The sequence below is a fragment of the Salmo salar genome, unplaced genomic scaffold, assembly GCF_905237065.1.
Source record: "Salmo salar unplaced genomic scaffold, Ssal_v3.1, whole genome shotgun sequence".
In the NCBI taxonomy this organism is placed as follows: domain Eukaryota; kingdom Metazoa; phylum Chordata; class Actinopteri; order Salmoniformes; family Salmonidae; genus Salmo; species Salmo salar.
Window position 1 is genome coordinate 35,001 of NW_025549115.1, and position 7,500 is coordinate 42,500.

Sequence of the window (7,500 nt, forward strand, 5' to 3'; positions counted from 1 at the left end):
AGTTCAAGCTGCTTATCTAATTTGGTGAAAATGCAATGTCTGTTTATCAGACTCATTTTGACTGTATATGATGTAGCAAGAGATTGTTTCTCGCTTACGGCCATACCAGCCTGGGGGCGCTAATCCTTGATTGGAGAAGTGACGACAGGTGCGAGTAATTGAGCTGTGAGTGTTTGCTTGAGAGTGTTTGCTCGAGAGCTATTTTCGTTTCTTTTTTGGATTTTGCAATATAATTTATTGTTTTTTATTTGGATAGTTTTTAGTTTTGTTTAGTTTTCCCCCCCTGCAGTTTTGCTGCCTGGGGGAGGTTTTTTCGCTTTCATTTTTGATTCACAATGACGGACAACATGGCAACGACAAACGGAACGGACAAAGACAACGAAAATGCGCAACGGAAGGAAAACGGAAAAGGAGGAATGAAATATGGAAAAGAATACACGGTGGCAATTGAGTTGGTGGGAGAAGAAAAGGTGACGACGATGGAATTACTACGAGCAATTAAGGAGACGTGTGGAGAGGTGGTGGGATGCCGAATGAAAGGAGATAAGAAATATGAAATTACGATGAGAAACGGAAAAGGTAAAGAACGGCTAATGGACGGTATACGGATAAAGGACAACAAGATACTGGCGAGAGATGTGAATATTAATGAATTGGTGGTGTCTTTTATGAATCTACCGGTATATATAGAAGATAAAGTGATACTGGACAAGTTGAGAAGCTGGGGAGTAACGGCCGTATCGGAGATAAGGAGGAGAGTTTGGCCTGGAATGGAGGTGGTTGACGGAACAAGGTTCTGTAAAGTTAAATTTACGGAAAAAGTCACATCATTGCCATATTCCACAAAAATTGAGACGCTGGAAGGAGCTGAATACTTCAGGGTGATCCATGACAAGCAGGTCAGAGTTTGTCGATTGTGCATACAACCTGGGCACATAGTTAAAGATTGCCCTGAATTCAAGTGTTTCAAGTGCGGCAATCAAGGCCATTATGCGAGAGAGTGTGTCGGAGAGAAGGAAAGGAATGTTTGTGGAAGATGCAGAAAGAGATTGGCGGAATGCAACTGTGGAGAAGTTATGACTGAAGAGGGGAGTCAAGTACTATTCGAGGAAGCAGTTGTATTGTCGGAAGAAGGAGAAGAAGATGGAGGAGATGATGTGGTGGAAGGTGGAGAGACGGAGGAAGGAAGAAGGGAGAAGAAGGAAGACCAGAAGATTAACGAAATTGGGAGCAGCATGGATTCGGAAATAAGAAGATGGAGTTTTCAGGAGGAGGGGGGAGTGGACTGGGGGAAGCTCGGGGGACTCACAGGTTTTAGGGGAAAGCACAGCACAAACAAGTAACTCGGGGGTGAAGAAATGGAGAGGGTTTTAAGTTTAATGACAATAACAGAGACGGGTATGAACACGGGGAGCACAACGACGACAATATATGAGACGGAGATGAACACGGGGAGCACAACGAACATTCCAGAAACGGCGATGAACACGGGGAGCACAACGAACGACAATATTGAGACGGAGATGAACACGGGGAGCACAACGAACATTCCAGAATCGGCGATGAACACGGGGAGCACAACGGACGAGGGTGTAAAGAAGAAAAGTTGGCTGGATGAAATGGACTTGGAGGAGATATCGGACTCGGATGATGGGGAAAAGTTTGAAAGAATGAGAGGAGGATACAGGAAGAGGAAAGCAGCGGAGGGGGGGAGAGAAAGGGTGGAAGAGGAAAGAAACTGGATAAAAGGTAGAGGATAATGAAATTATATTTTATAATTTTATTATTTATTAGTATGGTCACAATAATGTCGATAAATGCGAATGGGTTGAGAACAATAGGAAAATTTAATAGAATAGTACACATAAAGAATTCTGATATTTTATGTATTCAAGAGACGCACTGGGATAATATGTGTGTTTTAGAAGTACAGAAAATATGGAGGGATTTTATTTATGTAAACAATGGTAGGGGGGAATTCATGTGGGGTTGCAATTTTAATAAGGAAGGATGTAGTAGAAAATGTGAAGAAGATATATAATGATAATAATGGGCGGATTTTAATTTTAGACTTTGAGTATATGAGTAGGGTTTTTAGGATTATAAATATTTATGCGCCGAATAATGAAATAGAGAGAAGGAATTTATTTTTAGAATTAGCGAAATGGTGCAAGGGAAACTGTATTTTAGTTGGGGATTTTAATGTAAAAATGGATAGACTAGATATGACAAGGGGAGCTATTTTTAGAAGTGACGTATCTAGGGGGGTTTTAAGGAAGATGATGGTTGAAAACAATTTAATTGATATATGGAGGGAGGAGAATCCTAATAAGAGAGAATTTTCTAGAAGGCAGGTGGTTTTAGGGGAATTGAAACAGACACGGATAGATTTGGTTTTAGTAAATGAAGGGTTAAGGAATTTTATGAAGGATATTAAATATATTTTTACAACTTTTAGTGATCATGCTGGGTTAACATTTTCGGTGGGGTTAGATAAGGAAAGGAAAGGGGGGGGAATATGGTGTATGAATGCAGGGTATCTAGGTGATGAGGAATACGGGAAACAACTTAAATCTTTGATAGAAGATGAAATGGAGGATAGGCAAAAAGGGAATGATAAGTGCAAGTGGTGGGAAAATGTTAAAGAAAAAATAAAAGTTTTTAGTATTAGATATGCAAGGAAGAAGAGGAGTAGGATGACAAGAGCAGAAAATTATTTAAGAACAAAATTGAATGAAGAAATGAAGAAATGTGATAGTGATCCTGATTATACTATTGAAAAGTTTTTAGATTTAAAAGAAAAATTGAGCAAATGTGAAATAGATAAGTGTAAGGGTGCAATTATAAGAAGTAGGGCAAAATATGTTTTAGAAGGGGAGAAATGTACGCTGCTTTTTCTTGGTTTAGAGAAAACTAAACAGATGAAATCATATATTAGTGAGATTGAAAATGTAAAGGGTGAAGTGGTAATTGATTATGTGGAGATATTAGAAACGGTACAGAATTTTTATAAGGATTTATTTAAGAAAGGGGAGGTGGATGAGGGGTGTGTAAAAGAGATTTTAAGTAGTGTGGATGTGCAAATTGGTGTTGAGGATAAGCAAATGTGTGATAGGAAGATAACAATGGATGAAGTGAAAGATGCAATTAAGGGTTTACAAATAAATAAAAGTCCTGGAGTAGATGGACTAATTGCAGAGTTTTATAAAATGTATGAAAGTATTTTAGCACCTATTTTATTAGAAGTATATCAATATATGGAAGACAATAATACTGTTTCAGATTCCATGTTGACAGGGCTGATATCGATTTTATATAAAAATAAGGGGAGTAAATTGAAATTAGAAAATTATAGGCCAATTAGTTTATTAAACTCAGATTATAAGATTTTAGCTAAGATACTGGCAAATAGGATGAAGATGGTTTTAAATGATATTATAGCACCTGCACAAAATTATAGTGTGCCTGGAAGAGATATAGCAGATACCATAACTACACTTAGAGATGTGATAAATAAAATGAATAGCGATAAGATAGGGGGAATTGTTTTAAGTATAGATTTTAATAAAGCTTTTGACAGGGTGGAACATGATTTTATGTTTAGGGTACTGGAAAAGTATGGGTTTGGAAATGGAATTATAAGATGGATAAAATTATTATATAGAAAGGCTAAAAGTAGGGTTAAATGTAATGGGATTTTAACAGATTCTTTTATTCTTGAGAGATCAGTGAGACAGGGGTGCCCTTTATCAGCTTTATTGTTTGTTTTATCGGTAGAACCCTTAGCGGCATACCTTAAAAAAGATCATTTTATAAATTGTGTAGAGACTCCGCAAGGAGGTTTTAGTTTAATTCATCAATATGCAGACGATACCACAATTACAGTCAGAGATGAGGGAAGTGTTAAAAGGGTGATGGAGTGTTTTAAAGTATATGAGAAAGCCTCAGGAGCTAAAGTGAATATGGAGAAGTCAGTAATAATGTATGTTGGGAAGAATAATGAGGGACTTTTCCTTTTAAGGTGGTAAATGATTATTTTAAGGTGTTAGGTGTGTTTTTAGGGGTGAAGGAACAAGAAGCTAGGGATCTGACATGGAGTGGGGTTATAAACAAAGTTAGGAAGGTAGTAAATATGTGGAGGGGGAGGGCTTTGAAATTAAAAGGGAAAGTAATTGTTGTAAATTCCTTGCTGATGTCAATTTTTATTCATGTCATGAACGTTTTAGATGTACCAGAATGGGTTTTATCTGAAATGAATATGATTTTAGTTGATTTTTTATGGGATGGGAAAGGAGCGAAAATTTCTTTTAAAACATTGATTGCAGGTTATGAGGAGGGGGGGTTTGAAGTTGGTGGATTTAAATGTAAGGAAAAAAAGCAATTAGAGTTAAAATGGTACGGAAATATTTATATGGTGAACTAGATTATGGATGGAAAAGATTTTTTAAGGAGTATTTGCAGGAGGTTGGGAGGATGGGGGACAATGGTTTATTGATGTGCATGAAAAAAGAAATGTTAAGTAATATACCATTGTTTTATAGAGAAGTGTTTGAAGCTTGGGGGAGTTTTTACCAAATATTTATTATGAGTGTACCATTTTAGACAATATTTTAAATCAGCCAATTTTCTTAAATCCCAAGATACAATATAATAATAAGATGTTGTTTTGTAAATATTTTATGAGGGCTGGGATGAGACAGATTGGGGATATTTTATACGAGGTCATTCCAGGGTTCCTTACTGTACAAGCGATTTATGATAATGTTTGTGAAGTGGAAGATGAAATAAGCAAAACTACAGTAGATAATATGTATAAGAGAATTTTAGGGTGTATTCCTGAAGAATGGGTGCTTTTAATAAATACAGAGGTGGTTGAGAGAGCTAAGGGTTTACCGGTTTTATATTATGAAAGTAATGGGGAGAAACATGTTTTATCAGGTTTGAAAGTTAAAAAGATTTATGAAAAATGTATTTTAAGAGAGATAAAAGCTCCTGCTTCAGAAAAAGTGTGGTCTAGGGTATTTGTAAATATAGATGTAAAATCAATATGGAAGAATGTCAATGTCAAATATAATTCTATAGAATGTGAAGATAATGATTTTAAATTGAAACATAATAGGATTTTTACGAACGTGGTTTTACATCAAATAAATAGAGACATTAAAAGAGAATGTGATATTTGTGGTACGGAGGTGGAAAATTTTATGCACTTTTTTATTGAATGTAGTAGATTACAAGGGTTTCATGAGTTTATAAAGGGGCTTTTAGAACAACATTGGGGAGAAGATATTGTAAATGGGATTGAGTGGAGGAGGTTGTTTCTATTTGGTATAAATGGGAAAAGCAAAGTTTTTAATATTAATTTGATGAATTTTGTTCTTAGCCATGCTAGATACGCTGTAAGACAAAGAAGGAATTTAGGACATTATGAAGGGAAAATTGTGAGTGTGGAGGTTTTATTTAAAAGTATTTTAGAGAAAGATATTGAACTAATATATAAATATGGAGGATGTAATTTTGAAAAACTGTTTGTGTGGGGGAGCACTTTTATCGAAATTGATCAAAATGGAAAACTTGCTTTTAATTATTAATTGGTTTTATTTTCTTTTCTTTTTGATTTTGTAAAAGGATGAATTGTTCATCCTTTTTTATTATTATTGTTTGAATATTGTAAATATTATGTGTTTTTTCATAATAAAAGATAAAAAAAAAAAAAGTACGCCCGATCTCGTCTGATCTCGGAAGCTAAGCAGGGTCGGGCCTGGTTAGTACTTGGATGGGAGACCGCCTGGGAATACCAGGTGCTGTAAGCATTTTGTCCACGAGGGTGTGCTCTTGCACTATTTCATCAGCAACACTGCCTTGTAGTAAGCATTTAATGATGAATTGACTAAATGCACCGTCCTGAACTTTTAATAGGATCAAATTTCCTTGTGTTTTCAATTAGCATCTGCCTTGTATTTATAAGACAAACAAGAATATTGTTGCTGAATGCAGCTTGTGTGTGCTTTATGCTCCTTTGCCCTGTTCAAATGATGGAAGGAAATAAAGTTTGTATTTTATCCAACTACCTGTGCTAAAAAGTGATGGGAACAGTGTTTATAATTTCTTCTACTTTTTCAGTGACACAAAGTTCAAGCTGCTTATCTAATTGGTGAAAATGCAATGTCTGTTTATCAGACTCATTTTGACTATATATGTTGTAGCAAGAGATTGTTTCTCGCTTACGGCCATACCAGCCTGGGTACGCCCGATCTCGTCTGATCTCGGAAGCTAAGCAGGGTCGGGCCTGGTTAGTACTTGGATGGGAGACCGCCTGGGAATACCAGGTGCTGTAAGCATTTTGTCCACGAGGGTGTGCTCTTGCACTATTTCATCAGCAACACTGCCTTGTATTAAGCATTTAATGATGAATTGACTAAATGTCTGTTTTATCAGACTCACTTTGACTATATATGTTGTAGCAAGAGATTGTTTCTCGCTTACGGCCATACCAGCCTGGGTACGCCCGATCTCGTCTGATCTCGGAAGCTAAGCAGGGTCGGGCCTGGTTAGTACCTGGATGGGAGACCGCCTGGGAATACCAGGTGCTGTAAGCATTTTGTCCACGAGGGTGTGCTCTTGCACTATTTCATCAGCAACACTGCCTTGTAGTAAGCATTTAATGATGAATTGACTAAATGCAGCGTCCTGCCTTTTAATAGGATCAAATTTCCTTGTGTTTTCAATTAGCATCTGCCTTGTATTTATAAGACAAACAAGAATATTGTTGCTGAATGCAGCTTGTGTGTGCTTTATGCTCCTTTGCCCTGTTCAAATGATGAAAGGAAATAAAGTTTGTATTTTATCCAACTACCTGTGCTAAAAAGTGATGGGAACAGTGTTTATAATTTCTTCTACTTTTTCAGTGACACAAAGTTCAAGCTGCTTATCTAATTGGTGAAAATGCAATGTCTGTTTATCAGACTCATTTTGACTATATATGATGTAGCAAGAGATTGTTTCTCGCTTACGGCCATACCAGCCTGGGTACGCCCGATCTCGTCTGATCTCGGAAGCTAAGCAGGGTCGGGCCTGGTTAGTACCTGGATGGGAGACCGCCTGGGAATACCAGGTGCTGTAAGCATTTTGTCCACGAGGGTGTGCTCTTGCACTATTTCATCAGCAACACTGCCTTGTAGTAAGCATTTAATGATGAATTGACTAAATGCAGCGTCCTGACTTTTTAATAGGATCAAATTTCCTTGTGTTTTCAATTAGCATCTGCCTTGTATTTATAAGACAAACAAGAATATTGTTGCTGAATGCAGCTTGTGTGTGCTTTATGCTCCTTTGCCCTGTTCAAATGATGAAAGGAAATAAAGTTTGTATTTTATCCAACTACCTGTGCTAAAAAGTGATGGGAACAGTGTTTATAATTTCTTCTACTTTTTCAGTGACACAAAGTTCAAGCTGCTTATCTAATTGGTGAAAATGCAATGTCTGTTTATCAGACTCATT

The 7,500-nt window shown here is 36.8% G+C and overlaps 3 non-coding genes across 3 annotated transcripts; all 3 read left to right on the plus strand.

Annotated features, from left to right (window-relative positions):
• The first annotated feature begins 6,222 nt into the window (after positions 1-6,222).
• On the plus strand, positions 6,223-6,341 carry LOC123735457 (5S ribosomal RNA). The gene has a single exon (XR_006765539.1). It is a non-coding gene; the product is annotated as a 5S ribosomal RNA (ribosomal RNA).
• Positions 6,342-6,480: 139 nt separating this feature from the next.
• Positions 6,481-6,599, plus strand: LOC123735360 (5S ribosomal RNA). Its single transcript, XR_006765442.1, has one exon. It is a non-coding gene; the product is annotated as a 5S ribosomal RNA (ribosomal RNA).
• A 408-nt stretch (positions 6,600-7,007) lies between these two features.
• LOC123735361 (5S ribosomal RNA) lies at positions 7,008-7,126 on the plus strand. Its single transcript, XR_006765443.1, has one exon. It is a non-coding gene; the product is annotated as a 5S ribosomal RNA (ribosomal RNA).
• The last annotated feature ends 374 nt before the right edge of the window (positions 7,127-7,500 follow it).